The 9861-nt window shown below is 39.3% G+C and overlaps 1 long non-coding RNA gene across 2 annotated transcripts in view; it reads right to left on the bottom strand.

Moving 5' to 3' along the window:
- The window catches only part of LOC109827652, a 17337-nt gene that overhangs the window by 2991 nt on the left and 4485 nt on the right, over positions 1-9861 (bottom strand). The window lies entirely within an intron of this gene.

Raw genomic sequence — 9861 nt, 5'->3', positions numbered from 1 at the left:
GGGGGGGATGAATGTTTAGTTATCTCCCTCGGTCTAATCATAGCATACCACAACATTAAAGTACACTGCAGTACTGCTCTGACGTATCTATAGGCGCATGCATAACAGAATTACAGCCAGAATGTACAAACATGTACAATCAGGATTACCTAGATCAGTCCCCCCACCCTGGCGCAATCAAGGTAAAGAAGTTGTTTGGAAGCAGAACACCTAATATGTCAAGGGAAGGTTTTATCCTAGAAAGACCTTAAAAACAGGGTCACTATACAGAAACACCTTTGAATGGCAATAACAAATAAACCACCATTGATTTAAAGTGGGTTTTTGATGCAATCAACCATCTCCTAGTTAAATTTTCACTGAAAAACCAAAAATACCCTAAACAATACACGTCCAAGGCACGTGATTTGTATCCTAACCAAACGTAAACATTAACTGAGTCATCTACCTCGAATGTGAGTTTTTAAGGATATTTTTGGGTTTTTTATGAAAAACTTGGAGGTGGCTTATTGTAACACAACAAATCACTTTTATAGTTAGTTTATGTAATACTAACATTCAAAGGTTGTTTCTTCATAGTGACTCTATTTTACAGGTTGTTTCTAAGGAAAACCCCCTAAAGAGAGACATCAAGGCAAACTAATTAGTCTGCAAGCACCAAAAAGAATCTGTGTTGTCCAGAACATGTAGAAGGATGAAATTAACACTTATAGGAATTGGGACATTGTTGTATTAACCCTTGTCTAATCATCTATATCCAAGAGAATATTTTCCAATAAAGATGAAAGCAAAGAATATCTTTGTTTTTTTTTGTTTTTTTTAATTAAGTAAAAATTTTTGAAATAAAATATTACACATGTGATGATGATAAGCGGGCAACAAGCTGCGCCGCTAATCCTTTCTGAATTACAAAACCCAACCTACGAAACACGTACTCAGCGGGCCCTGCTGTCGCCACATTCTTATTCATGAATTTCTGTACCCTCCTGAGGAACTCCGCCGCATTAGCTGCAAGGAAACCAAACGTATCGAAAGCAAACGGGGTGAAGTAGTGGTGGTTGTCCTTGCAAGCTTGATCATGTTTGCCCACCTTTGCCTCTGCTGCTCTATCCGCTGTATATCCAACCTTGAACTCTCCATTATCAAACCCCACCAACGGAGACACCCCTATGAGATCAACACAAGCGTGCTTCCCCCCGCTCCAATTGTAAACAAGAACGTCTGTCGGCCTTAGAGTAGATCTAGCATTTCCAGGAGAAGTGAGTAAGTTAACCGGCGATTCCTTCTTTGATGGGATCCCTGCTCTTTAGAGGATATCATACAAGACATCTCTGACTAAGTCGTGCCTGTACTTGAACCCCGGATGCTTCTGACAGTGGATGACATGCTCTCCAAAAGCATCCATCTGCGTTCTACGATAAACTGGGCACACTGTCCCCTCCACGAACAAAGGAACCAACAACCTGTACCTGAGGATGGCCTGGTACTCCCCCGGAGTCATACGCTGCCCCAATCCCTCAATAGGCGTGGCCAACAAGAAATCTTGGGCGTGTTTTGCCCGCAGACACTCAACAATCGCAATCTGCCTCTGAAAGGTCAAACTCCGTAGATAGATCTCTACAAACGCCACCATAAAAGATGTCTGCCAAGTAATGCATTGGTTTTGGGGGGACAGACCCTTTAGTGATGATTTGAAGAAGGACAACCTCAGGTAGCTTGGCTTGAAGAAAGGCCCGCCCAAAACCTCACCACACCCTCTCAAAATATGGTCTTGGAGCTCGATGGAGTGAATCCGAGAGGTCACAAAAGAAACTGTATGGCATCGGCAAATATATATATACCCAATCAAAGATGCATAAATACTAAAATATAAACACTGTTAACTAAATTGCTTGGTTTACCAATTACAATAGCTCTTTGTATGTTTATACTTCTCAACTCAAATTATAAGTTCATCTCAACAGTGAAAAACTCATTCTCAACTCAAATTACTGTTAACTTATAAGTTACTGTTAAGTTTAAGTTAACAATAAACTTAAACTTAAGTTTACTATTAACTAAAATATTGTTAACTTAAGTTTACTATTTACTTAAACTTAAGTTTACCATCAACAAAAAACTTAATATTAACTTAAACTTGAATTTAAGTTTACTGTTAGCTTAAACTTAAGTTTAACTTAAACTTAAACTTAACTTAAGTTTACTATTAACTTACACTTCTTAAGTTTAAGTTATTGTTGTTAATTAACTTAAATAGATATTTAAGAAGTACTCTTTACCTTGTTAGTAGTTACAGAGAGGGAGCTCGGTAATGTTACAGAAAGCGCTAGACAGACTAGACGTTTGAGCAAGCGTCTAGCGCCTAGACCCTTGGGCGTGCGCCCAGACGTTTGACTATTTTTAAATTATTTAATTATAATAATTAATAAAAATATGTATTAAATTCATATAAATTTTTAAAAAAAGATAGCAATTTTAGTTCCATAATAAATCATGCATACTTAGATATTAAATAGCCAAAATAATAATTAACAATGCTAGAACCTAAGATGTTTTCTTTTTTATTTTTAATTACAATAATTGATAGTGAATGTCAATTGTTATAGAAAGCTTAGATGCCGGACTGATGTCTAGACGGATTTTTTTCTTCATTTAAGTGGTGGTTGATAAAGTTTTGTTGAAGATCGGAGGAGGTAGTGGAGGTGTTCATATTTGGAGGTTAATGGAGTTTGGAGGACGTGTAAGCTACAACACATAAAATCACAACCAAGACCTACAGGGTGCAATCCACATAAGTAGACAATGCTCATCTAAACGCTCGTAAAATCTAGATGGGCAGCCTAAATACCGCCTAGACGCTAGGCGCTAGTTAGGCTGCCTAGGTACCGCCTAGGTCTAGGCGTACGCCTAAGCGAACTAGGCAGAGGTTTTTTAAAACAGTGGGTCGCTGCATAGACCCCCAGCCCGCCCGCCTTGATAGGTAAAGAGGCCAGCCTCCATTGTAGATCCTCGAAGCCCGGGCCTTCAGATGTGACAATACTCTCGACTAACCTTCGAAACGTAATATCAAACTTAGTCTCCGCCTGAGCAAAGAGCTGTGGCGGGCAAGTCCTCAAGGCAAAATACAACTTGGACAAACCCGCACAAGCCCTCAAAAGGACGAGCTCGCACTGTGGATCCCTAAGTTGGTCCAACGCTTCCATTAACTGAGTCGCCTTTGCCACCCTCTTCGCTGCTAACCCACCAACAAACCTCTCATCCATGCTAACTGCTCCATCTCAAAAGGACTTTTATTTTATTTTATTATTTTTTTTAGGGGGGTGTTTGAGGGAGATGGTGGGTAATTTCTTGTTGAGTGCAAATAATAAGTCTGCAAGCAGCAAAAAGAATCTCTGTGTTGTCCAAAACATGTAGAAGGATGAAATTAACACTGAATAGGAATTGGGACATTGTCGTATTGACCCTTGTCTAAGCATGTATATCCAAGAGAACATTTTCCAATTAAAATGAAAGCAAAGAAGCTGGAAAAAAGGATTTCTTGTTGAATTATGCCAACAAACATATATAACCATCAAGCTTCTCCCAAGTGGCCGAGGTCACTTTATTCTGTTTTTTTACGGATAATTCATCAATCATATAGATAACAGATGTTAATTTAAAATTCACAATTTTCGCTAGGTTAGATTTCATTTTTTTTTTCATTTTTGTTCATTTAGACCTAATGACAATTAAATTTTCTTTCTTCAAAATTCACAATTTTAATGGGCTACCCATGATTTTTGTCAATTTTCATTCATTTCAACTTAATGGCGAATAAATGTGTATTTCATGAATTGTATAGGCTACCACAATTTCTATCCATGTTTGTCTATTTCAATTCAAAGGTAATTTATTTAGGCGCATTTCGGAATTCGAATTTTGATCTTTATCCCTTTTCATTCATACAACCTAATGACAATTAATTATAGCTATGTCAAAATTCTAAATTTTCATTGGATATAACCCACGGTTTTTGTTAATTTTCATTCCTTTTAACTCAATGACAATTAATTATGCGTAGCTCAATATTTGCAATTTTCATAAGCAGATGAGCTACAAGTTCATTTCAACTCAATGGCATTTAGTTATTCATACTTTAAAATTTTCAATATTATGGGATAAAATTATTTTTCTATTTTTGTTCATTTTGAACCAATGATAATTAAATTCTCATTCTTCAAAATTTCCAATTATAATGGACTATATTCCATGATTTTGGCTAGTTTTCATTTGTTTTGACCCGATAGCATTAAGTATTTGTATTTCAAATTCATGATTTTCTTAGGCTAACCTACGATTTCTGTACATTTATGTCTATTTTGTTCCAATGACAATTTATTTAGGCGCATTTCAAATTCAAAATTTTCATGACTATAACCTATGATTTTTTTCCCTCTTTGTTCATTTAACACAATGACAACTAATTATGCCTACTAGAAATTACGTGATTTTCATAGGATATAACTAGTGATATTTGTTTGCTTTTCATTTGTTTTAACTCAATGGTAATTAGTTATGCGTGCTTCTATATTTGCGATTTTTATCACTTATAACACATGATTCTCAGCCCTTTTGATTCGTTTCAACCCAATGTCAACTAATTATGTGTACCACAAAATTTACGATTTTCACCCGCGATTTTTTTTTTCCATTTTCATTATTTCGACTGAATGACAAATAATTATGAGTACTTCAATATTCCTAACTTTTACGGGATGTAACTACCAATTTTTGTCCATTTCCGTCCCTTTCAAACCAAAGCAATCTAAATATGTGTGCCTTACGAATCGAAATTTTCTAGGTCTATGAACAAGATCCTTGTCCATTATCATTTGTTTTCAACTAATGACAATTAGATACATGTATTTTATTTCGTTACGATCGTAGGGCAATTAATTATGCTTACATCAAAATTCGCAATTTTCGTGGGGCTATAACACATTTTTTTGTCAATTTCTATTTACTTCAACCCAATGAAAACCAAGGATGAGTACTTAACAATTCTTGATTTATGGATTATAACCAATGATTTTTTTATCCATTTTTATTCATTTCGACTCAATGGCATCTAACTTTTGGTACTACATGCAATTCTCATAGGCAATCAAATCTGTGTTCAAAATTAACAATGCATAATTTTAAATTTGCATTTTTCATTATCTTTAACAGTGAATTTTGTCCATTGTCCTTCGTTTCGACTCAATAAGAATCAAATATGCTATACGCGCATTTTACAATTTGTGATTTCGTAGGCTATAAACTCATGATTCCATTATTCATCATCAATTTCAACCCAATAGCAATCAAATAGGCGTACTTCAAACCTTGCGATTTTTCTGAGCGATAACCCACGATTTTTTCCATTATCATTCATTTCAACTCAATGGCATTTAATTTTGTACTTCAAAAATTGCGATTTCATGGATTACAACTCAAAATTTTGTCCATTTTTATTCACCCGACCCATTAGCAATTAAAATTTTTTCTTTTAAAAGTCCTAATTTTGAAAGGCTATAACTCATGAGTTTTGTCAAGTTATATTTGTTTCTACCCAATGGCAAATAAGTATATATATTTCAAATTCATGATTTTCGACCCAAGTTTTTTGTACATGTTCATTTTCGTCTATTTCGTTTCAGTGACAATTTATCAATGCGCATTTCAAAAATCAAAATTTTCATGGGTATAACTCATGATTTTTGTCCATTTTCCTTCATTTGACCCAATAGCAAATAATTATGCTTACTTCGACATTCGTAACCCGTGATTTTGATTTTCTTTCGTTTTGATTCAATGGGAATTAGTTATGCTTACCTCAATATTTGTGATTTTAGTCACTTATAACCCACATTTGTTCGACCCAATAGCAACTAATTATGCGCAAGGTTCCCGAAAGCGCTAGGCCTCCTAAGCGTTGGACCCGACGCCTAGAGCCTAGGTGGGGCTAGGCGTTTTTCTATTTTTAGTTTTTTTAGTTTTTTTATTATAATTATTGTTATGATAATTCACCATCTAAAAATAAAAATATCGAGAAGCTATGTCTTCATGGGCCTAAAAGAGCTATGGCCCAAACCGGCTTAGCGGCCCAAAGCCCAGCCAATAACGAATCTATCAGCTAAGCAAACAAGTTATTTTTACCTACACGAAGTGCGGGATTAGTCGACCCCTCATGATTGAGACGACTCCTCAAGAGTCCACCCGCCTCATGATCGAGACGACTCCTTAAATAGTCGGCTCGACCATCTATTCGGTTGTCTCCTCGGCCAGAAGCTTACTCGACTATCGGGTCGGCAAATCATAGGGACGACTCAGAAACCAACCCGTCTCTACTGAGGAGATAAAATCCAACTCAGATCCCTTCATATATGCATCAATCGACACTACAGTATTGATCGATCCCATCAAGATCTCAACTCTGACAAATCTCAAGCATAAACAGCTTACTCTACTCACAAGTCACTTCCCAGATATCACTAAAGATATCTTCTCTTGTGCTCGAATGACTTCCCTTCCAATCGCCAGCCGACATTTGTAAGGCAAAGAATAACTAAAATAACTAGCCTATCTTTCGCCATGCCTCATCTGTCAAAATCCGGGATATGTTGGAGACATCCTCCTGTGCTCGAATGACTTCCCTTCCAGTCGCCAGCCGACATCTGTAAAGTGGAGAATGACTCAGCATCCTGTCTGCTCATCCCACCACCGCCCTCCTGTGCATAGTCAAAGTCAAGGGTTGGAATCTCAGGGGCGAAGGACTATAAAAGGGAGGAAGGGGGGTCTCTGCTCTCTTTTCTTTTAATCTTGACTCTACTAAGAGACTGAACCTTCATTAAATTCGGGGGATCATTTTCTCCCTCTGGATCTACTTTTTTTTACTAATAACTCTAAAAGAGAACCCCCTGACAAAGACCTCAATGGTCCCGGGACTCTCCCTCAAACCCCTCTCAAGCAACCCAGCTGACTTGACCGTCAGAGGTACCATAAGGGAAACTAGCCCTGCCCTCTTACGGGTTCGCTCTTCTTATTTATGCAAAAGAAACAGGAATTTCAGTCCAAGGATCGAGCATAAAGTCGTAGGAGGAGTCAGCCCCATCTCTTATCCTCTCACCCTTCGTCATCAGCGGATAGCTTCCATCGACTGTGTGATCTCAGACATCAACAATTTGGCACCCACAGTGGGGCCCACTTTCTTCTCTGAGAAGACATGCCCAATTCTGAGCAGGGGCCTGATCTTGTTCATCCTTAAAGAACACTGGAATCGCACCATTCAAGCTAAACAAAGCCTGAAATCGTATCATTCAAGCTAAGGAGGATTAGTCTATGGCTATAAAAAGCCAACATAGGCACAGCCCTCGAGAGCTTCAACAGCTTTCTGGGGAGTATTTGCCAAGAAGGCCATCCACCAAAAGATGGACCCGCTACCAGAACCCTGAGAGTCCTCCTAAGAAAAGACACCACTATGGTGCTTGTCTGGCTTGAAAATGAAGCACATGCTTCTTATCGCCGCTACAAAGGAACTCCATCTCTTGGACAGCCAAGAAGCTTAGAGTCGGATCACAAAACAGAACCCCGCCTCTAATAAGGGTTATGATCAGATCCAATATCACTTAAGCTCCCATCAGTGATAGCTCATTCGAGCTCAGAAGCAGTGATCAAGCCTGTGGCAGGCTCCTCGGACCATCACCACCTTCAGAAGAGAGTTCCTACTTGCTAAGGATAAGATAGCGGGAAAAATTCGGAGGGCCACCTAATAATTACCTCCTCAGGAAATCCAGCCCTGGCCCCCGACAGAAGTTCGAACCACCAAAGCCGAAGCAAGCACTGGTGGTCGAAGCATGCGAATCGCACTCTCCCTACAAGAAGGTTCCTCCATTCACAGGATGGTTCGGTCGTTGCTATTCCTGGAATCCCCAATGGGAAACTATGATCCCATCAAATTCAAGGGAACAAAGCACTGGCATCTAGGGTTTCACCAATAAGAAACCCCCATCACAAAAGTTGTCTGGCCCCCTCCTGTTAAAACACCAACCTCCGAAGGCTCAATCAACAGGACACTGGCCACACAGGGCAACCAACGATGGTGAAGCAAGATCTGTTGAAAATCACCACATCCACCATTGGCCTGCAAAGAGCTCAACAAAGACTCAAGTCTAGAAAGATCCTGACCGATGAGATGGCAAATATGTCGACAGCTTAACGACGTCTAAAACCAAATAGCTCGCCCTCAAAAGAGAGGGCAACATCCGACTCCAGATATTCAACGACTGGTGACTTAGTGTCCTAAGTCACACAACAACGAAGATGGTCAAAAAAACAGCGACTCGCCCACGTCAAAATCGGAATGTTCAAAGACGACAAGAAACAACCAAGGAAGTTCCGTTTCGATAGCCTTGTCTCCTGCAAAAGGCAACCTTCAAAATACATATGAGCAGAGAACAAAAACTCGACGCCATTCGAACGTTAAATGTTGATAAATTGCGCCCCATGATGTACAAATTTCAATAATTAATTAAAGTTAAAAAAACACATCAAAGACCTAGCCAATTCTTAAAGGTTCTAGGCATGCGGCTTCCAAGTCAGATTTAAAAGACCTTGGCTCCTTATCAGGGTAAGCCCAAGGCACAATGACTTTCCAGTCGGTCACCAAGACCTTAGCGCCTCTTCAGGATAAACCCAAAACACAACGATTTCTCAGTCGAATATCAAGACATTAGCGTCTTCTCAGGATAAGCCCAAGACACAACGACTCCTCAGTCGGTAACAAAGACATTGGTTTCTTATCTGGTAAGCCCAAGACATAACTGGTGGTCGATTCCTCCTGCTCTCATCGACTATCCTGGTCAAGATCTTAGCGCCTCCTCAGGATAAGCCTAAGGTATAACTTCTCAGTCGGTAAACAAAACATTGGCTCCTTATCAGGATAAGCCTAAGGTATAATGACTTTTTTGTCGAATATCAAGCCCTTGACGCCTCCTCAGGATAAGCCCAAGACACAACGATTTCTCAGTCGGTAACAAAGAGCTTGGCTCCTTATCAGGGTAAGCCCAAAGCACAACTGGTGATCGATTCCTCCTGCTCTCATCGACCATCATGATCAAGACCTTAGCTCCTTATTAGGATAAGCCCAAGGCACGACTTCTCAGTTGAATATCAAGTCTTTAGCGTTTCCTCAGGATAAGCCCAAGGCATAATGGCTTCTCAGTCGGTAATCAAGTCATTGGTACCTTATCAGGAATAAACTCAAAACATAACCATTTGGTCGACTCCCACAGTCGCCTCTCGGTCTTAGTGGAAATTTGAGGACCTTGACGTCAACATAAGATCTAAACACAACCTACGAATTATTGTCTAATCAAAATGGGCCTCGCAACCACTCGCACTAAGGTACGATTCCTGCAAGCATGACAATCTATCGACATAAAATAAATACGTTGTCGATCAGATTGCTCAGCCAAAGCATAGAACATTCAAAGTAAACTAATTGTAGTCTCCTACACATGGATCGACATTATGTAATTAATTTACTCAAACTACAAAACTCGAGCCAAATGCTTAGACATAAAAGCAAAAATTGGTATTTCATTCAAAAAAGTTCCATTACAATATGTCCTCCATAGTTAAAAAAAAGAGAGAAAAAAGGGGGTAGGATGTCTTTAATACCCTCGACCAAGTCCAGAAGAAGGGCCTGGTCGCCTCCTGGCTGCCGTCAAAGAAGAGTCGCCAAGGGAGCTGCCAGCCTACCTCAAAGCGTCCAAGTCTCATTCCAGTTCCTGGATGGACCTAGACTGTCTGGAGCTGAAGGTCTGGTAGTGCCCCAGCAAC

This window comes from Asparagus officinalis, chromosome 1 (genome assembly GCF_001876935.1).
Source record: "Asparagus officinalis chromosome 1, Aspof.V1, whole genome shotgun sequence".
NCBI lineage: Eukaryota > Viridiplantae > Streptophyta > Magnoliopsida > Asparagales > Asparagaceae > Asparagus > Asparagus officinalis.
This window is presented reverse-complemented; position numbering and strand designations above follow the sequence as displayed.